This window comes from Spea bombifrons, chromosome 1 (assembly GCF_027358695.1).
Source record: "Spea bombifrons isolate aSpeBom1 chromosome 1, aSpeBom1.2.pri, whole genome shotgun sequence".
Taxonomy (NCBI): Eukaryota; Metazoa; Chordata; class Amphibia; order Anura; family Pelobatidae; genus Spea; species Spea bombifrons.
In genome coordinates, this window is record NC_071087.1 from 61425168 (window position 1) to 61448947 (window position 23780).

General features: G+C 36.3%; 1 protein-coding gene across 1 annotated transcript in view; it reads left to right on the forward strand.

The window, feature by feature from the left end:
• The first annotated feature begins 1256 nt into the window (after positions 1-1256).
• NRTN (neurturin) overlaps positions 1257-23780 on the forward strand; it is a 40044-nt gene continuing 17520 nt past the window's right edge. Inside the window, exon 1 of the mRNA XM_053462369.1 lies at positions 1257-1881. The gene's annotated coding sequence lies outside the window, so the exon portion shown is untranslated. The remainder of the gene's footprint in view (positions 1882-23780) is intronic.

A 23780-nucleotide genomic window follows, 5' to 3' on the forward strand; every position in this document is an offset into this window, starting at 1 on the left:
GGTAAATTGCAGGTAGCAGGGACACCCGTGCTGTATGTTTCCCCCTAGGGATTGGCGACAAACATGGGATTTCCTTAACTCAGTTCCAAGAAAAACAACAAGGAGTGTCAAATGAAAGAGGTAACAACTCTGTGCCCCACGGGCTGAAAAAGGGCAAGTCCTGTCAGGTGAGCAAGAACAAGGCCTGACCTATGTGAAAGCTGGCACAAGAATATTCAAAGGAGCTGGTATACTGCCAACGCCTTAACCCTGAGGATTAACTCTTTGTTCCATAATTATTAACTCTTTGTATCAATTAATAGTTATTGCATTAGGGGCTTATTACAGGCACTGATACATAGACAATATACAGAGCACTCCCAATGAAATCAATGGGAGCTCGTTCCACGCACGTACACGAGGTTCTGAACAGCGTCTGCCAAACTAGCTCTGAAGCTGACTGGAGCTAAGTATATGAAGTACATGGAGATGTAGCTCAACACATCTCCCTCTCTGCAACTAACTTAGGGGTGGAGAAATGGGAAAATGCATATGGGGGGTTTCTGCAGAACACCTCTCCATGTATTTGCAAAAGCAACACCATGACATTTTAAAGGGATCACACATGTATCATATGAATTAAAGTGCATATGATGGTTGGAGTGTCCCTCTAATACCTTTATTTAGTCTAAAAAGCATTGGAATCATGCTAACACATCTTATCTGTTGAAATGGATGTGAACATACTCGGTTTCTCATAAGCAACTGATCTCAATTCTGTGATTTGGGGGAAACAGATCACTGCTGTTATGCTTAGTATACCACTATGGATAATCAACTAAACCCAGGGAACATGTCCTAGTAGCCAAAACACCCTGTTAAAGTATATTGTTATTATGACAGCAGGAGAATTTCTGTTTTATTAGTTCATAGAGTATTTTATTTTTAAAAAAGGTGTAAAATGTAACAAGCATGAATGTTGGTTAATTTCAGATATCAGATATATATGATGTGAGTGACTGTGTAAGATATATGTTAACATGACACTTTCATTAAGTCACTTTGCTCCTTAACCAGACTGTATTCGGATTGTTGGATCATTATGTCATATTTGTTATCGATTTCTACTCCAATCTGTAAACAGTCATGTCGCTGGTTACTCCAGCACTTAAGTGGTTAAAATGTGTAATTTTTCAGTAACCAGATATTGGCCAGCAGGAGGAGTTAGTGAGAAAAGAAAGATTAAACTCAGAAAAAAAGTCAGAAACCTTACACACACACATGCACACTTATATACACACTCACCCTCCCACCTCCAGCCCTTCCTTCAAGTGAAACTCGTTTTCTCCTTCCAGCAAGGTTCTGGGTGGCTGAAAGAAGAAGAAAGATTAAACTCTAGACTACTGCTAAAAATAATTAATCCTGCAATGAGAAAATCCTACACTCCTAAAAAGCTGGTACCTTAATTCCAATCACCACCATACACCAAGGAATAAAAGAAATCTGGAGAAGGACTGAGAAGGATTTATAAGGAGCATATCACAATGAAACAATGAGACTTTTTTGAAGAGCATTTCATTTATGTAAAGAATAGTCCAGGCATGGTGTCTTGTGTGAGTGGAATGACAAGCCTCCAGAGACACCTATGTTAATCAGCTACAGTTATATATTGAAGCAGCTAAAACTTCTGACAGTTCTTGGACTGAGAAGACAGGCAGCGGAGAAAGTCTGATTTCAGGTATCTCCAAGGTGCTTGACTTTGCAGAATTGACTGTCCCAATGGAAGACACAGATTTAGCCAAGGTCACTCCATCTTCATGGTTCTTTGCTTTTAACAGTGGATCTTATTTAAGGATAGGAAAACTTTGTATTAACTAGCAGTCTGGATGGTCCGGGCAAAAGGTAAGAGAAAAACCACAAAATAAACAATCTCTCTTCTCTAATCATGCACTTTCACACTTCGTCTCCTTTGGCAGTTTTACAAACAAAACTCCCACGTGCATGTAGATGTGTTTCTCCATGAAATACAAAAGTTTTTGTTATATCATACCATGTTTCTACACAAAACTGTGCTAGATATGTATTGCACTGCTCTCATATGAATGTATGATTCCATACAAAGGTTTTGAGTTATTGCATAAAATGATTCTATCATAGCATTATTTCGTTTTACAGACTCATTTTAAATGAATAATAACGAATACAAAATAATAATATTGAATCAACACATAGTATTTTTGGAGAGGTTGCCATGAGATGTAGAATGGCTAATGTACAGGTACTTGGAACAAGGTTTATAAAATCAGCAAATATTTAAAGAAACATCCCCACCAAAAGTTCTCTTAAGTGAGGCATTCTGATCCAAAACATTACCTAAAGACTACAATGTAATATGTGGGTTAAAAATGGACCGAGAAGGCTATTTTTTGGGGGAAATGTTATTATTGAAATCAGCGTCTTGTATTATGTAAAATACCAAAGCAACTGAAAATGATGACTTTATCACCAAACATTTAAACCACCAACATTAGATTGTTAGCTCTTCAGTTGCAGAATGGGCAGTTTCTAAAAGTAGCATACAAGGGATGGTTAAGGTTACATCAATTTCCCTTCATTTTTCTTCATTCAGAAATTTATTTTCCTATATTTCAAAATTTCCACCAGTTTTACATTAAATATTCACTACAAATCCCCCCCTTAAAATATTTTGCATCAGCTACAATTTTTCCATTGCATTTATTATTGTGTAAAAATATATATATATAAAAAAAACAAACATACCCAGTTGAGCGGTGTGTTTAACTTTTTTTTTCTGTGTATGTTTGTATTTATATGAACAGAAATGTATCATGTCCGGCACCATCGAGCTGTCATCATCAGGTTAATATCGCACAATTACTAGGTTTTGCAACATGACAAGGAAATTCACTGTCATGAACAAATCAGCTGCAGACGTATTTTTATCTCCACAATGAAATGTTAAAAAGAACCTTTTAAAGTATAAAATGGCGAAAAAGGGCAGCGTGCACTAGAAATAATTTCTGTCAGGTAACATGTAGGAACAGCTGCTATTTGCTTAGAGTCAAAGAGGTTGTCCTCGCAGATGTGTTTCTACATGGCCATTGTATGTTCACAAAGCTTAAACATACTCCCCGTCACACACACATTTAGAATAAAATAACTAACCTAGGTTGGTGGAAATACTATGACATTTTAAGAAGCCTGTTTGAGAGATATATGAGGATTTGTGTATGCGCTTATTTGTGCATAGGTAGAATCTGGCGGGAAAAGTTTCTTTTTTTCCAGCAACCCCATAACTGCAGTATATGTATGTCTGTCCAATCTGCCATTGTCTTCTTTGTTGTGGAGGATTAACCTTGTTGTTAAGTTTTCTAGACCATTTTTAGCACACACACACACACACACACACATATATATATATATATATATATATATATTAAACAAGCACTTTTTCAAGCTGCTTTTAGAAATGGTACCTACTGTGTCTGTCCCAACAACATACTTCCTATGCGCTACCAAATCTGTTTGATGTCAGACATTCTTAACATGATGTAGAAACCGAGCACAGAGATCACTTCTAGATGTTATAGAGAAACCCAGCTGCTTCGGACAATTTGCAGTTAGTACTGATAATCTGTGGTCAGAAGGTATCAATTTTCTTTTGAAAGCAGGAGGTGCAGTGCTTTCATTGAAAACATGAGCGGTGATCCTAGGATGTACAAACCCTATATCAATAGGAGGTACAAACCCACCACGGCCTGACCCTGCCTTGATAATCTGCAGTCGTAAAATCTCATTCTATAGAAACCATCAAGCTGAAAGGCACTCATATAAACACCAGACGTAAAAAAAATTAAAAAAAAAGAATAAATGCCAAAATTACCATTGTTTTTATTTTATTTTCAATCCAGCTCGTTAATCTGAGATTTCGGACAGTTTAGACACGCATACTATAAATGGATAAGAATTTCTGTAATTATTTTTCTGCTGACCACCCAGTGTGTAGCCGACTTGCTCATGCTATTTTCAGGTTCGGTTTATATAAGTGTATTTATACAGAGAGTTTAAAGCAATGAAAGTTAAAGCCAGTTTGCTGCTGTCTTTCACCCGAATCTGTATGCCTGGAAGTTTGCCAGACAAGACAATCACACCATACAGAAAGAATATACACAACATCAACGAATATACACAGCCCCGAGACAAAGGCATGTTCAAATACATTACAGGGTTCGACAAATAGTCATTTAAGACTTGGAAAGCACGGTGCAGCATCACACAGACTATGTAAATGAGAGGTAACATGACAGCCGTTTGCAGAAAGATGCTAGACTTCAAAGCTGATTTGAATAAGCAGAGCCAACTTTGAATAGGAAAAAAAGCTGAGACGCTGGAGTTTGAGGTTTGCAGCATATAGGAAAAAGGCTTACTGTGTGAGACAAGTGGCTGTGATCTGATGTCACTTTCTGAACTGGATTCAATTACTAAGGACAAAGAGATTATAGAGCGGGTCATCATATCTTGCCATGGGTTATACATAAAAAAGAAAAATAAAGCAACTATGCATTTATCATTCAAAATCAAGCTTTCTGCTAATAAAGTAAACAATAAGACTGGGAATCACTTGCGAAAGGGTAAAAAAAAATATATTAGGGATATAGGTAGCACTGTACTAGCAGCAATACATTTGTATCTCTGTGCTATTCTTTCTTAATCAGATCTACTTTAGAACACAAAGGCAAAAACTAAAATGTATACAATAAATGAGGCTTTTTGCTAGTTCAGGACTATTCCTAGTCCAGGACGGTTTCTATTATTTTTTTAAATATGTTTAACAGCTTGAACGCTATTATTGCAAAAATGGCTGGGGTATTTTACTTTGTAAATATACTTTCTATTAAGTAATTTTCCTGCCACTGATCCTTTAATCTATAAAAAAAACAAAAAAACTAAATCTCATAATGATTCTCTGATTCACTGATGCTATCACCACACAGGTCACTTTGCACCTAGGAAAAGCCGGTAATTACACCGCATGATATATGGCAACGACACCGGGTCACATTTCTCCTAGTTAACTCCTTTGATAACTTTGATCACTAGGTCACTTTGCTACCACTGATCTCTTAAAAACGTCACTCATTAAGCCCCTTTCATTCTTGATGATCTTGACCTATTAAACACATCAATGTTATATTAGTCCCTAATGGCAACTCAACTTTAAGTAAGTAGTTTAACTCTTAGTTGGGCTGACCAGTAAATATCCCATTAAACATGTCACTGCCCTTTTTCAATATATTTATATTATATACTCCCTCCCTAAGGCTGTAAACATCTTTGAAACCACCGCTGTGTCATTTTCCATCTCTTCTGTTTCTTTATATGACGTATTTATTAATTACACAGACCTCACTCTTTTGGTATAAAAAAAAAAAATAGCTTTTGTATGTTTGTGTTGTCAGCTATCCAGACCACAGCGTATTTTCCTCTTCAGATGTTATACTAACAAAGAGTAAATCTAGAAGTGCAAGTTTAAACTGCCTCTATTTCTAATGTTTATAAAGTAACATTATATCAGTGGCAACTTGTGCTTGCAGTGGTTTACAAAAATAGTGCTCTTTGCAACTAAAACATCGTGCATTAACATTTTTGTGCTGCTATTCAAGTATTCCACCATGCCCCATCTAAAGGTGGTCTTGTCATGTACAGTTTACACAATTGTGTTTCCTGCAGCCGCACTGATCTTCATTCTACTGGTCCCTCATCTGGTCGTGTTCTGCCATAATGTTTACCACATATCAGTCATTTAGGAGCTACAGGAGGGAGACGGGGAAGAGAAATCTAGCTATTGTTTTCACAGATCCCCACATTCCCCACTAGACCACCAGGTTATGACGTCCGTTCCCCTGCTGGTGGGAAAGGTATGTTAGAGGGTTAAGAAAAACTGTTAGAGATCATCTACCAGATCTCTCATTCTCATAGCTAGAGATTAAGACTTAGGGAGAAATTAGTTTTTTTTGTTAGAATGAATAAATATTTTTATGGATACAACCATGTTCATTCAATGATGTCTTAAAAACCCACATCTTGGAGATGTTTCCTCCGAGACCAGATCTCCAATACAATATGTTGGTGTATACCATACATACTTTGGGGGGAAAAAACTGTAATCAATGTTTATGCATGTCCCTTTTAATAGTGAAATAGATGAAATATTTCTAGACGGCAGTCTAGTGATGGTAATGGATGGATTTCAAAGTTAGCATACCATACCTCACTTGTTGTAAGAGGGGGATTAAATACCTGTAGTGGCAAACAGGTATATCTGTCCGCCATGCTGTGAATTTCTATGAAGAAATGTTATTTGATAGGACCCCATAAAAGTCCATGAGGAGGAATAGTTGAAAAGTCACAGACAAACTGTACCCAGGGAATATGAATTCCTTGGCTGGCTATTTTTAGCAAATACTCACTGGGCTGAAAGTAAAGCCAAGGTTTGGATCTTAAGAGTTTATAATAACAATGGAACAGAATATTCACAAAGTCATATTGTACCCTACCCTGGCATAACGTGTACTGAATAACCCTTTCTTTGAACATAAACATTTTTTTTTTAATTAGATAACGACAAAAAGAGAGAGAGCAACAATTTCCCAGACTAACTCAAAATGTGGGCTTATTTAAAATATGGTATGTTCACTAAATTCTCTGCATCGGGAAAAAGCACATCAAAGTTTAGGAGTACTAATTGTCGTACAACAAAGGCTCAGTGAACATCTAATGAAGTTGCATGGGTTTCGTCTTCCATCTTGAATTTAGTGGTGAAGGTGTTTTTTTTATACTAAACATGAATTTCAGTTTTTTTTTAGTTTATGGCAACAACAGACCAGTGTCTACTTTTGTTCCTGGTATAAGATGTGAGCAATAAAATATTTCTGGAAAGGGATTGAGCATTGAACAGTAGTAGGAATGTTGTTTCTAATGTTGCTAGGCTACGTCGGTGAGTTTTGGGACGTAGCTGCGTATTTCTGGCCCATACATTGCCTTTGAAATTTTAGTTATTTTTGATTCTCTACCTGCTTCAATGCAAGTCAAAATAGGCATATCTGTCAGGCAGATTTGGACACCCATGACATTGGGCAATAGCAAGGGGGTGGTTGTTTGTATTAATGAAACATATAGTGATTTTGATGTTGAATGTAGGTTTTTTGAGTAATTCGTTATGTAAAGTAGTAGGAGAAAGCTCTTATGTGAATAGGCAAAATAGAAAGAGACGTTTAATTTAATAACCGAAATTATAAGTCACCAGAGAATTAATGGGCAAAATCAGATGATTGATACACTAAGGGTTAAGTAAGCCTCGTAAAATCATGGCAGGCCCTGGCTGGCATAATGTGTGTGTTGATTTAAAAGATGTTCGGGCCAGTTCACACAATAAATGAGCCACACGTGTTTGCTTTGCTGGGAGATCGAGGCAGGGCTCGGACAGATGGCTCAGCTTAGCCTGAAAAAGCCTTCAAATCCAAAACACATTGGCTGAGCTACTCAGAGGGGGCGCAGGGAATGTTCATTGCTCTTGACTGCCCTCCAGATGGTTGCACAAGGCAGGAAGTGAGGTGGCAAAAACGAAACAAAGAGGAAATGATGCCCAACATTGGTGATCCAAAATAACTACTCGCCAATACTATTTTGGATCAATGAATAGCATAATGTTACTACATGTTTTTTGCAATATTCTAAACAAATAAGTTAAACATAGTAGAAGATTAAAATACTACAGAATCTAGCCTCTTAAAAAATTACTTTTCCTTATATCATTCATAATCATGGTCTTCGACACACATATATTTTCAGGAATGTTCTATCTTTTGTAATTGTTCATATCATTTTTGTTTATATCATTGTGGCCCAATTTAATCACACACTTGTCCACATATTCTGTGACTGCATGGATGCCTTTATATGACATATTCTGGAAACCACCTAGGTAATGTGCTTTCTAGGTAATGTTGAGCAAAAATATCCGACCGAGTAGACGCAATTCAGTAGAAATTTTTCCATATGCAGGGGATATGTTGCATTTACATCTGGTAAACCAGGGGTTGGCAAATTTTGAGTAGCGCCAACTAAACATATTTAGCAGCTGAGACATAAATAAAGACACTTTAGGTCTATGTATCACTATATAAATTACTTTGAAAGTGAGGCACCAATAATGACATTTTAGACATGTAATTTCCCATTTGATTACTATGGCTTCCCAACTGGAGTCAGTCTTGATATATTTTTTATAGCTTTTTTCTGTGTTTTAGTCTGATTCTACAGCACTTGATATAACAAAGGGATTTCTACAGGCCAAGACTGTTTCATGATTAAGTATACATGTGCTTGGTACTTATGCATTCAGAACCAATTGAATGTACATATTTCATAATACTTTGGTTTATTTCAGTCACAACTTTATTTGTTTCATGTTTTCAAATGATTTAGAAAATTGTTGCTGACCACGATATTCCACAAAATAATCATGTCTAAATAATGTGCAAGTAAGTATTCAGCTCTTTAGAGTATCTGCTTTCAGAATATATATATATACTTTTATAGTTTTACTGCAAGGTTATGGGGTACTGTAACTTTGTAAATCATTTTATGTATATTTTGAGATGAGTCTGTTGAAAAGAACCATTTGCGCTCCTGCCGTTGGAATTCAGGCTGGAGGAATTTTACATTTAATTACTTAGAAACATGTAAAAAGCTATTTTAATAGTATTTTTTTCTCTCTCTTAGCACATGTTCATAGACATAAAGTGTTAGGAATAACACTTAAACTGTTGCATAGTACATTTTTATATCCTTGCCTCCTTATGTCCCTGATGTTAAAAGGCAAAAAGCATTGCCGCAAAATATCCATCCCACTTTGTTGTTGCTACATCATAACATTGGGTCGCTACCGTCATTGTACGTTACAGCCTAATAATACCGTAGCTATAGTCTATAAATCTATAGCTTAATCTCTTTGCCAAAGGGATACTGAAAGTTTATCTTCTTTGAAGTGTATTATAATTATAGGGTTAACTGATGCTTTTGTTTTTATTACTTTATTGAATTCCAATAAAAGCAATATTGCATAAGGGCAATTAGCATTGTATGAAGTTTTAATCTATGGCCATACTATATATTTTGTTATTATAATAAAATCAATATGTAAGTAAATACACATGCCTAATTTAGAATAGTGATAGGCGGCAATCAGAATGTTGTTTCGGATATCACACAAAGTGTATACAAATATCAAAAAGCAAGTTTGCTGAATTTACACATAGCAAACACTGTCACTTGGTGATTCTTCATTAATACTAAAGAAATAGTTTAATGTAAAACAACAACTAGGTTCCGTGAACACTGCTCAATACTGAAATGTTCAGTAGCGTCAAGAGAAATATACTGTCCAAATGGATACTCTGTATGGATGTCTGGTTTGAAAATTTAAATTCCAATATGGCACTGATCCAAAACATTCCTTGTAAAGTATAAAGATATTCTAACTATAGAATGATCCTCCTTATACCCACAACTCAACAACAAAACCTGTATTATGAAAAGAAACCATCTGTTCTTCCCACTTTCATAGATTATAAGTTCACAAGAGCAGGGTCCCCTTCTGCTTCTGTACAAATCTATCTTAATGTGTCTTCAAAAATTGTCAATCTTGTATACAGGCAAGTTTAATGTTATGGCTAACTTTCACTCTGCTCTGTTGTAATAGCTTTATATTTCTGGAGCTCTAATGTAATTTAATGTAAATACTGAAGCACAGAGGAGTTCTATATATTAAAGATATTCTGGTGGAAAATTAAGGAATATATAAAGTATCATATAGCATTATAGAAATTTTATACACATTTGTGTATGTAATTTGTGTAAGTAATTTGAAGCATGATACACAAATAGAGTTCCATATCATAAATGTTCGCCATAAAATAGACATAAAAATTACACAAAATTAGCATTAACAGTAAAATTCCATATTGCGCTGAGTTCTACATTGTTATTTCAATAACCTAATGTTATTTTATTGGCATAACATTACATCAATATTAATTGCTGTAGTAACAGCTTCGCTTCTTAAGAACTACAGATTATCACAAGTTTAGATTGTTTCATTAGAGAATTTATGATGTAGTAAAATTGGATATGGAACAGGCTCTAAGCATTTTCTGTTAATGATAGAGAGGTTACAGTTTCATCTTTTTTCATTGCTTTAAATAAGTCTCGGTTAACTGAGTGTATAAACCAGATTCCAGACCCCTTTGAATGTTATTGTTGGATGCTGAACCCATGCTGCTTGTTGAAAACTCATAGGCAATATTTATGGGTTCTCTGGGATAACCTCTGACCTCAGGTAGTAAAATTCCTTGGCTTGTTTTATTTGGGAGGTTCTTCTGTTACAGGTGTTGGACACCTGTATTTTGCATTTTGTATATTGTAAAAGGGTTTGGATCATAAGTGAAATAAAGGTTCATAAATATGTTTCTTTTACAGCACAATGTGACCCTTAAGGTTCTATGTTAATACATGTAACCATTTGAGGAGTTATGGCCAAAGTGGCAAAGGTAATAGAACTCTAGATGTTCTGTGTACATTTTGAGGGGCAGACTATACCACTCTTTTGTCTTCAGTCCAAGACTTTGTCATATCAGCAAAGGAAACTTTCACTAAGAAGGTCCTCACACAGGAAAGGGGCAACTAATTTGTACTTAAAAATATGTTATATGTTCAATGCATGCTCTTTTTTTTTTTTTTTTTTTTTTTTTTTTAGAAATGGTTAAAAACAAAATATGTAATACTGTATGTGTATATTCATGACAGTGAACACAACCACATACTGTGCATATTACCTACACTGCACAACAACATAAAAAATTATACAACTTAGAGGTTACTTCCATAATAACACAGTATGGTGACATTGCTTAAGTGCTTAAGCATCGCCATGATGGTTTTCATTTGCTACAGGCAATACTATAAAGGTGGCAATATGAGTATAATGCAGTGAGCTAACTGATAATCAGGTCTATAGCGGTGGTGGGATGTAAGTGTGAGTCAATGCATCTGAGCACAGCTACAAGGTCCTCAAATGTTGCAACTTGTCCCACTTACGTTCGAATCCTATTTTTCTGGATATGTATTGTATTTGAACAAATGAGTTACATCTGGGCATGTGTTGTATTTGCAGTTTTATGAGTGTCACAAACATTCTGTGTATTTTCAATTATTTTCAACTGATGAGTGCAAGCTCACCTTAATACACTATATGGAAACAAGTATTGTACACCTGACCATTATACCAGCATTGAATTTTATGGCATTGCATTCTAAATACATAGACATTAATATGTAGTTGGTTCCCCCCAACCATGTCTTTATAGACGTTGCTTAGTGCACTGGGGCACATTCATGCTGAAATAGAAAAGTGCCTTCCTGAAACTGTTCTCACCAAGTTGGAAGCATAGCATTGTCCAAAATATATGGGTATGTCCCCTTTGGACAAAGCTATGCTTCCAACTTTGTGGGAACGGTTTGGGGAATGTCCTTTTCTGTGGAAAATATGCAGGGGGAATCATTGTCTTAATGTATTTATTATACCCTAATATTGTTGCCAGGCTACACAATAATAACTTGCTTGAAAAAAACTGACAAGAAGCAAATAAGCACATGTCTATCAGTAAAAAAGTTAATTGGCTTCAGTGGTGTCATATTTGTGATATCACACGCTTGGAAACGTAAGCTTTGTAGCCCAGTATTTGAATGATGAATAGAAAGGAGTGGTTTGGTTGCATTACCTCCTAAATATAATGGTAGTTATTATTTATTGTTTTATATGGTGCCATGATATTCCACAGCGTTGTGCAATGGTTATGAGCTTAAAATCCATTTTGTATGTGAACAATTAGACTTGCAACACTACAGTAGCTTAATAAAGAAGACAATAGCCATTTAACTGAGCATTCATATATCTGAGTATACAAATCCCAAAAGGCAACAGGCGTTTCATGTCATAGTTCTTAAGAGACCACTGTCATCAGATAAAACAATACAGTTTCACATGTATTCACAGTTCTTTTTATTAATGTGTCATATTTTGTCCATAGAAAAGGCTTAGTAGACACACACATACTGAGAAAAGAAAATACGGCCTCAACAACTAAGGGACATTATTATTAAACAATCTTGGTGCTTTATGAGTAGCTGTATAAGGTATGTATAAGGTATGCCTGTATGTTCCAGTTATGCATGGAATTTTAGTAGTAGTTACTTAATTACCTTTTACTTAAAAATGAGGGACTCCGGTTGCCCTCAGGCAATTGGTTGGAATGTCCGCTGAAAAGACTTACACTGCAATTACACTCAGTTTGCTATTACTATTGTTATTACTATTGTAAGTACCCTATAGTACATATTCACTTTCATCAGGTTAAAAAGGCACTAGCAATGCCAGGCTGACTATGATAATTTGTAATAATGCTCCAACTCATTTGTTTGAGTAATCGATCCAATACGATAGAAGCAATAATATAAATCTGATTTTCTGACTGTACTGATTCTCCTGCACCTTGGAATACATTACCAACTACTGTTCATAGTTTGTTGAACATGTATGTTTTGTACCTGTAGACATTATTATTATTCTCTGGTGATAAGACAAAGGCCACGTTCACAAAAACCTGAAAATGTCTCTATATAAACTATAATGCATGTGAAAAGTGTAAAGTTTTAGCAAATTTACTAATTATGCAGTTCAAATATATAATTGTATAAGTATTGAATCTCCCTCTTAGTGCAGGTATTGTAGATATAACAGCTCTTGCATTTTGCTGTCACCATCTTCATCATTAGGAAGTAGCTACCGTTATTTTTTATCTAAGTACATTGGTTGTAGACAAGTAGACTAACCACTGCAGTCAGATTGTAAAACACTGTAGAAAAAAATAAAATTACTCAAAAGTTTAAGTAAGAGTTATCATTATATAGAATATACTCAAAAGGAATCTATAAACACGTTATAATATTGTGCCTTAATATCTTTAAGACCAATTCAATGAACCCCTTGCGGACAAGAAACAGGCTATAGAGTGACTACAGAACCTATAAGAGTTCCAGAAATAAGGTAGTAAGATGACACTTTGCTATACACAATTACAGTAAGTATAGTAAATACTAAACATATTTAGATGAGCAGTCCATCAGGATAAAGTAATTAATTGCACTGGTATATCGTTGTCAGCATATCTCCATCTTTAATAGATTACCATGCTCCATGATGCTTGGTGATGCTGAAACCGTGAGTTTTGGGAGTTGCAATTTTGGAAACACTCTAGCCTCTTGGCTACCCCTGGTTTAAGAGAACTCAAACTGCTATTAAAATAGCTAAGCACATAATTGATATTGGCTAACAGGCATACATATTAGAGTAGACCATATCATGTGTCCTTGTAATTATTTTAGCCTCCTAATTTTAAATGTCACTGTCAAATAGAAAGTATTTTTTAATGCGTTACATTTATACAGTAGTGTTGCACATCGAATGTTATGATGAAAAATCGTAAATGTTTGCCGTCTGTGAGGTGCATGATAGGCGATGTATTATGGAAACAAAATCAGAAGTAACCGTTTACGGATGACAGATCATGTCAAACAAACCTTTATATTATACCAGGGAAATTTTGACCATGGAAATGTGGCACATGTGGTTTGTTTGAGATTTCAAAAGTGTTTGATGCGTTGCCACACGGTACAAACTAAGTGTAATAGAGCTAAGAGAAACCATCTGCATTTGTATGGAAAATTGGTTGAAGGACAGACTGCAAATTAGACAAGCGCTGCACGTGGGGTACAACACAGCTCAGACCATTCTTTTTTCATTTGTCTGTTAATTACCTTGAGGTGGTTACTGAAAGCAGCAACCTAATTTAATTTTCGGAGATGGTGGTAAAATGTTCATGTACTGCAGTCACAGCACGATTCTATCAATAAGGATACAATGAGGAACTTGGACAATAACAATCATATGACAATCAAGAATAAAAGGTTATGCATTTGGAGGGTACATATATGGACTAAAATGCAGGGCATAAATTACAATTTAGGTTTCCATGACAGGAATTGGCATTTTGTGATCTGTGTTAATGCAAATTATACGCTTTGACTGAAATAAGGGCCCATAAATTCATACTGTTAACTTTAACTGTCTCTTAGGTGGATGAAGGATGCAATTGTAATTTGTATTCTGTTCCACCTCAAAAGGTTGTTTTACATAATGTTGCTGTTAGATTCCTTATAAGAAAATCCATAGTAATATTAGAATGATTTCAGAATAATAGTACGTTTAAACATGTGTTATTGTGTGAGCAAGCATTTGGACAGCCTGTTAATCCATACAAATCCCATCTCAATTACGAGCACAATAAATCACTCCATATGTGTTAAAATCTACAATGAAAAATTAAGAGGTTTCAGAGTCTACAGCCCATGTTGTCAACTGTGATAGGAAGTATAAAGTTATACTGAACAAAACTTTATTTCATGTTTTTGTATGTCCGTGCTGACTCTTTCTTACAGCTCAAGCCCAAATGTCCCACCAGGGGTGCTGATAGCTCATTAGGGCAAACAGCCCCTTTTTTCAAGGCTACCACTCTTGAAATAAACTGCTTGGTTGACTTTATGAATAAGACTGACACATGTTAATGAAAGAAACCGAGTGCTCATAGATGTTCTGAAGATGTCCGTGTCTTATCTTTGCCCATCCAACCAACGTCACAAAATAATATGCCTCAATTTTTCAGCAATGGACACGCAGGGGAGCACTACGATGGGTGTGAGGGGTGCATTGCACTCACATGCCACTAAAACTAAGACTCCAGGAGTAGGTGGGGATGAGTGGCGTCATGTATCATTGAATGGCCCTGCACATGTAGGGCGATTGCATTGAAGAATAGGCAAATGAGTGGAATCTGTGTGTTTTAATGTGTGTCTCGGTATGATAGAGTGTGTGTGTATGTGTGTGCGGGTATGTTATTGTAAGTGTGTATGTGTAAATATGTTTTGCAAGTGTAGCCTGTGCGGGTATGTCATAGGATGTGTTAGTGTGAATGTCTGTGTATTGGTCTGTATGGAGTGTGTGGGTAAATGTGCTAATGATTCAATATGGAAGTGTGTTAGTGTGAGTGTCTAGGATGTTTTTGTGTATGTGTGTATATATATATATATATATATATATATACGTGTAAAGCAAGAGAGCTGACCTAGAATTTGTGTTTTAAAGCAAAAACATTATTTACTTGACGTAGAGCTATTGCAAAAAAGTTTTTCTTGGCCTGGGCTTTCCCTTCATTACACATTAGCCTGCTGAGCATGGACAGGTGCCTGCAGGTTTCAATCAAAGGAAAAAAAAACCTAGACCCTGCCAGCAGATAAGACCCATTCAGATCTTGGTCTGTTCTTCGATTCAAAATAAATAAAATTCTATCAGATTAATTTTAATTAGATTTTACGCAAATGTTTGGTCTGCCAAACTATGTGGGCTTTGATGGGATAATTTATTATTTAACTGAATATATTGAATGCATACAACTAGTAGTGCTTTGGCATTATTTCTTAACCAGAGAAAGAAGACAACTTTTTTCCTGCATGCAAACTTGTAAACTGATTGATGTTCACAGAGATTCTCATGGGATGGAGCATTAAAAGGAAGGGATGGCCATAGTTTAGAAGGGGAGGAGCATTAACAGGAAATGGTGGGCAATCACAGATGATCAACGTTACAGTCACACCTACCCATAGGGAAGCCAAGGAAATCCTGCACCCAGTAGCCAGTACCAAAGGCTCACCCCTGTGTGAAAGTACAGTCAGATGTCCATCACAAAGTCTGTTGTCATGGTCGCCTCTTAACAGGGGTATACAGTGTTAGAAGGGCCCCACAGTGCTTCACTGCTTACACTCAATCTGAGGGTCTCTCCATGTATGAGTGAAGCACTGAGATATTCCCCTTAAATGTATTCTTGCTCCAGGCAACTCTGGTTGTTGCCTAACCCTGCTCTTCATTAAGTGAAGTGAGTTAAGTGAGTTGTAGTCCTTACATACACCAATTTTATTAAAAATGAAATGTACGTATATCTTTCATTCTCATTGAGTTTTTGAGCTTGCTGCTTATATTGCTACATATGGTATATGGTCATAAAAATGTATTCGTTATATCTGTACACTTGAAGCATATATAAACATCTCATAAGTAGCTTTCCTCACTAGCTATGTGTGCTGCCAAGCTTGGCTATAAATCTATAGGCAAGGGCATTAATAGAATTAATAAATCATGCACTCTGGCCATCCCACAACTGAGATGTATACAAGAAAGTAACTGCATGCCACTACCACGATAAGTCTGTATAATATATAAACATTTCACTGTGTGAGTGTGTGCCTGAACGATTTAAGCCATATGACATATTAAAATACTAACAGCAGATAATGACTACATAGGAAAGTGTTACGGTGAGATTTCCCTGTACAATCATTATGTACTTGCTGTGTGAATGCTATGTAAGTGAACATAAGTGATCATCAATTTTACATGTTCCAGGAACACAGCTATGTAGAGCCAAAAAAGCATACATACATGGGAAGATGCCCCCAACGCAGTTTGCAAGGGGCCCCAGGTTTTTGTGTTACTCCATTGGTGCAATATGGAAATAGACATGGACATGGAGAATGCGTGATGGAAGAATCATCTGGGTTCTGCCTCACGGGAAAAGAATAATCAGTTGTTTTATATTACTTTTCAGCATACACAGTATGTGCATTGACAACCGAACAGGCTTGTTTTACTTAGTTAATTTCTACAGTTTATTAGGTGGCCAACCTACATATAAACAAATGTGTCATTAGTATATTTTTGTCCCTGGATTTGCTGATCCATTAAATAACTTCATGTAGATTATGTCAATCTAATCACATATACACTAGTGTCAGCATAAAATGTTACATTCTGGGAATCTTTCCAACTAAATTATGCTTCAAAATTAAAATTCATGGTCTGCAGCGAAAGAATGTCCATTTATAGTACGTTTGCGAATATTAAAAGTTTGTATATTACTTTATATCAACAGATCTAACATACTCTAAAACAATAAGGATATATTGCATTGAATGTTTAGGTTTAGAGATGTTTTTTTTTTTACTAAAAAGGGTTAATCTAACAGAATAAGTGTTAACAGATGGATGGAATATGAAAAACATTTTATGGGATGATCAAAGTTTTTTTTTTTGTACCAGAGATGTCTTTTACAATAAACATTTCCTTGAAGAGAGGAGTTCATTCTTAACATTTAAGAGAATAAATAGTTATTGCAGCCAGGATCATCTAACAATTATGTTCTTTGTAGAGACTAGTACATGTCCTATATACCAAAAATACTTAGGGAATGTTAATATCCAAACATTTGCTATCCCCAAAGTTACGTGTAACATTGCAGGCATATGCAAATGAGAGCTCAGATAATGTTTGGGTAAGGAATCAACAAGTGACGTACAGTCTTTGCACATATGAGCCTAGAATTCTCATAGTAGGCCTATAGATTTTGTTTTGATATATATATATATATATATATATATATATATATATATATACAGAGAGGTATTTACCTCTCCTGCTGCCTTAGCCTGACCCAATACAGCACCCGCAGCCGCCCATTCCGCATTATGACATCATATCCTGGTGCTCTGTGCCTTAAAGGTGCACAACCTATTCCAATGTTGTCCATGAATAAAAGGTTTTGACCAGATCCCCCACCCACTACACAGGTGCTTCATTAATGGTCTCCAAAGAGAGCTTTAAACTGCAGGGGAGTTTCAGGGGTTAAAAAGCAGTGCAGTCATATGGATTCAGCTCATGGTAAGCAATAAAACCACGTTAGGATTGGATAGAACTTGCACATATTGACACAGTGGTAGGCTAAGCAATATATGGTCATGTACATACCTGGGAACTCTCCAGGATTCCTCTGGAGACTCTAGACATCAGTGGGACCAGCCACTGCCGCCAGCAGGTAGTACTGGCCACATCCGACAAGGGTAGGCTCCGGGTAAGGTCATATAGTGCAATACATTCACTAAACCTTCTAAAACGTTAAGAAAATAAACTATGCTAGATTGTTTTTTTATATTATTTCATCTTAAGGATCAAAAACATTTGAACGTTTTTTTTTCATCTTCTGTGACCAGAAGTAGCACCTGTGTTTGTGTCATGTGACCAGCCTTTCCTTAAATATGAATGAGACAACATTTTCCATGATTAAATAATTTTTTCTGGGACAAGAGCTTATTCAGTGTTTGGTTTAGTGGCACAGGCTTGAAGAATTTAAGAGTAAAAGAACCTTTTGCAGCAAACTAGCTTTAAGAAACCTCCACATATCACCATTGTATATTCATTACAGTCTTATGCCTATACATGTCTATAAATTATCTCATTGTGTTAACCTACACCACTTTCCTAGAACTCTCTCCATGAAGTAGAATAATATAATGTTATTTTTTTGCCAATGGCACTATATTATATATGGTAACTTAGAACATACTATTTAATCTCTACAAAGGACAAATTGTGTACTAATTAGTTGAATGTGTGAAGAATACAAAAAATCATCTGTGAAGAAACCAGTGAACAAACTGCTGTTCTTTAAAAGGAGCAAAATGGAGATAACTTCATATCAAACTTTATACAACTCATCACCTTGAATAGTCTTTTTTTTGTCACAATTGTGGTCATTTTCTTCATAAAAAGACATTAACTGGATCTGGAAAAAGTTCAAAGCCTGGAAACAAAATTAATTAAGGGAATGGAAGACTTTAGTTATGAGGACAGGCTGTTCAAATCATGTTTATTTTCTCTGGAATGAGGCGCCAACAAGGGGATATGATTAAGTTATACAAGTAAATTCAAGGTCAATACAAAGAGCTTTCTGAAGACCTCTTCATTCATAGAATTGTACAGGTAGCACGAGGTCACTGTGTAAAGGAAAATCTTGGATTTTGTGTTCATATTTAATTGTTACCATAGGAAGTTTTTGTTTCTCTCAGCCTGCATAAAAACCACAGTTTACCACAGTAATAACTCAGCCAATAGAGATTTCCTGATTGCCAATTACTTTCAGAGCCATTCGAGACCATAGATAAAGGTTTTTTAATGTAATTATATGTTCAAAATGTTGTGGTTCCCAACTGTAAAGAGTAGCTGTCATGCATCAGATAATGCCATTTCTTTAAGCACCCCTAGTTATAGAAGCCACCTGGATTCCCAACATACTTTAGGCAGCAATCACATTTTTCTTGGTTTTTTATTATTTCTCAGCAGAAATCATTGAGTGTAAACTCAAAGCTTCCATACATATAGGAAGTCTCACGTGTACACGTGTTCGTGCAAGACTTCTCGCGCAGGAAGGGTAGCAGCCATCAGGTAGCAGTGTGCAAAGATGCATACACCACTACTAAAGACATTCCATGCCATCATGATAGGTTTTTAAGCACATATTTTCATGAAAGCATGGCACATCATGACATTTTTAAAGGGTTAACCAACAATAAAAAAAGGGATAGATATTATCAAACATAAAGCCCTGAAGCTATCAGTGTAAATGCAGCGTGACAAGGAATCTCAACAACCTGTAGCCATAGCATTACTACCACAAAGGTTGACAAAGCCTGATGGTAGAATAAGTGCATGGAAAGAGTTCAAATGCTAGCATTTGAAATACCCTGGGGTGTCTAGTTTTCATAAATATGATTATGACTGCCCTCAAAGATGTCCCAAATGGCATATGGGGGCTGAATATCCAGTTTTGAAAAAAAATGGTTTTGAAATAGCAATATGCTTCCTGTACTTATTGCCATATAATAACAAAAAAGAAAACAAAAATAATTATGCTTTGGCCTATTCATATAACCAAAACCTCTCATTTATATTATGTTTATATATTTGTTGCCAACTTTATTGGGGTGAGAAGCGCAGCCAGTTTTTGTTTTTTTGTATACACTGTATAGCTAATACACTGTATTTGCTGCATGCTCATGCCTGTTTGGTAGGCCTCATATTACACATTTCTACTATTTGAGCCTGAGACAAGCTTAGAGCAGCTATATTTCAGATGTCATGTGTGGAAGTCTTACTTTAGTGGCTAGCCTGATTACACAAGATCAAGGACCAAATACGTTTTTATGTTTTTACAACTGAATGGGAATTTAAACATGAGCTAGGCAAAAATCTATTCTGAATCTAAGGCTATCTAAGCATATAATGACTAATTAAGGCCTGCATCTTTGCATCAAGAAAAATGGGCAGACTCGATGGGCCAAATGGTTTGTATCTATCATCAAATTATGTGAAACACACAAGACTTCCCCCTGGGGAGATAGGAGAAAGCTTAGCAGCTAACAGGCTGCCCATATACACCACAGAAAAGTGATTTGAACAATAGCTTTTTGGGATCATTCAGTCTACCTATCAGACTGCCACTACATAGGAGATATGTAGCTGGCCCCCTGATCACATTTTGCCAGCTACATATCTCCTACATAGCTGACAGTCTAAGGCAGCAGGTCTAGGGCATGGCAGGTATTTGGACAATTTGTTTCCTTGTAGCACCATTGTTCAATAGAGCAATTAAAAGGGAGGTCACAGGCCCATTAACATTATGGAGGACTTTTCAGAGTTGGTATAGCCTCCAGCATTCCATAACTATGATGTGACATCATAAGAGTTGATAGTAAGGACAGTACTGCAGAGGAGCCAAAGTGGAGAAGAGAAATATAATACTGTTAATACCCTCTTATCAGGCCATAACTGTGCATTGATTCTGAAAGCCCATATTTAAGGTTTGAAGTGTGAGACTAGTGTGTGGGTCTTTTTTTTACTACATCTTCCCCATCTCATATACATTACATTTTTTTCATCTGTAAACATACGCTTATTAATCACTAAAAAAGTGGACAAAGAATGGAAATACATTTTCACACCTTTACCCATTATTGTACGCATCTAAAGCAAGTAAACAATAATAATAAATGATTCAAAGAAATTGGAGGATGAAAAAGAAAATCATTCACACTCAAAGGTTGTGTTTTTAAGGATGTGCTGTTCCGTTGGTTGTAAAGGAGCAGCTATTCTATAAGACCCCCTTCGTAATACTCTGCCTTAAAACTACATAACACATCTTCCAAACACAAACTGCTTCTAATGCATATAAGTCTTTACTATCTACATAACATGTAACAAATACAATATATTCCACATAACAGGGTTTAAACAAGACGTTAGGTTAATGCATTCAAGTGAGTAGGACGAGAATCTAGTCAAAAAATGCACTTAGGGGTATATATATATATATATATATATATATATATATATATAAAATATGTATGAAGCAAAGATTTAAAATTGATCTTACTATCGTAGGAAAGAATAGGATGATCCATCTTATTGGATAAATACTTTGGTTGATAAATTGTTATAGCAGAAATGCTCCATGTCTCACATGTACACATAGCAGATGCTTCTGACAATTCAAATACCACATGCCTTACAGCCTAACATCATATTGAGTTTAAAACTCAGATAATAATGTAAAATTGTTGGATTTACCGTAAAACTACAGAAATCTTACACTTACTTTCAGTAATATTTAAGAGTGCTTGTTAAATAAGAAAGTGAACAAGGCAGCAGCTACACTATACGGACAAAGGTATTCAGGCACCTGACCATTGAACCAATAGGGTCTTTTATGACATTGCATTCCAAATACATAGACGTTAATATTTAGTTGGCCCCCCTTTGCCGCTTTAACAGCGTCTCCTCTTCTGGGAAGGGTTTCCACAAGATTTTGGGGCGTTTCTGTAGGAATTTTTGCCCATTCACCCAGTAGAGCATTTTTGAAGTCATGCACCTGCAGCAACCAGCACAGCACAACTTCCCAACAGCCCACCCAGGACTGGCTTTTACCTTCTTGTAAACTAGTATTAGCTTATTCAAGCTTGTCCAAACAATATACATTTTATTGTTTTTCATTAACTGCCTGTCACTTCAGATTTCCTCCAGAAAACTGACCCCACTGACACTTCCATGTCTGGATTTTACATCCTACATCCTGTGATCCTTCCTCCATACATCTGGCAAGGTATCTAAAGCTAATCCACACATTGCTGTTACAAACAATCTTTTACTTAGTTTCAGTAGCATATAAGGCTGTATTGTTACAGGAAGGTACGAAATGCTGGTCAAAACATTCAGTCTGAAGGCTGAGGAGAAATGTGCTGTACAAAGAAAGCATCCACTATTTACATCTGTTATAACACTCACTAACTTGTAGCTGTTTTTATGCCTCATGTCATGAACATTGAAAATCTCTGTATATCCTAGAGTGTATTGAAGTCACCAGCGCATAAATATAGTAACTACTAATGTGAACACACGCCTGGAATTATATATATATATATATATACTAACACCATATTTGCTTGAATATAAGACAAGGTTTTGTCCCTTGTCTTATATAGAGGTCTGACTATAAGACTAAGATGCAGGATCCTCCTCTCTGGCAGCGGATGGACATCTGCGCTATGCACACAGACAAAATCCGTTGCTGGCCGGTACTTCCGGCAAGGCTTCTATGACGGAGTGCTGGCGTGAGATGACCTTCTGTCCTTCCGTCATAGAAGCCCCGGCGGAAGTGCCGGGCAGCAGAGTTTGTCTACGCACATTGCGCAGATGTCCACCGGCTGCTCACACTATAGTTTACATGTGAACTAATATTTAGTAGTAAAACCTTTTTTTCCAATAGGGTAGTCTTATATTCAGACTATTTATTTTTTTCCTAAATTAATATTCAAATTTTGGGGGTCGTTATAATCAGGGTCGTCTTATAATCGAGCAAATACAATAGTTAGGACTGGAAATATTTGGACACTAACACAAGTTTTGTTATTTCGACTGTTAACCAGCAAAAACCCACAACATGCTGTGGAATGTATGGTATGGCCTAAACTAGGTATCGATGGATAGCTTAGCTTGTCCCCCCCAAAAAAATCCCTGGTTAAGTGTGTGCTGTTTCAAAGGCTGTAACCTAAAGCTAGAGGCAGAGTAGGGCAGACAAGGGGGTTGGTAGGGGGACAATTGTCCACTGTGCTGCTCTGATTTTAAGATGTTGGGCCACTGCTTAACGTTATGTGTTTTACTCACAATTCCTCATAGATTTACCGGGGTTTTTTAGTTTTACAAGCGTTTGATGCAGAATTTATACTTGGCTAGATCCTTATGGGTTTCCTATGACGTTATTCATAGATAATGAGTGTTGGACATCTCTGTAGAATGAATAATTAGTGTAATGTTTTGCAAATGCTTATCTGAAGTACTGAACAACTTAATGAGCCCTCCCGCCAAAGTTTCTTAAATGTTGCCAGCATTTCCCTGGCTAGGCGACTATTGGGGTAGGGATGGATTATTCAAAAGCATCTGTCTGTAAGATAAACATGAAGACTGTGGTGTAAAAGAAATGGCTGATAGAAGGGAGCAGAGCAGTAAAAGGACAAAGGGACCATGGATAATATGGAGAGAAGCTAAGTGTTATGGGATAAAAGACTTTGAATGGTTGGCAAATGACTGGGAGGAATACAGGGGCAAAGGAAAGAAAGATACTCCAGTAGGGGAGGATAGGTAGAGATGGGGAATTGACTGTGGGGAA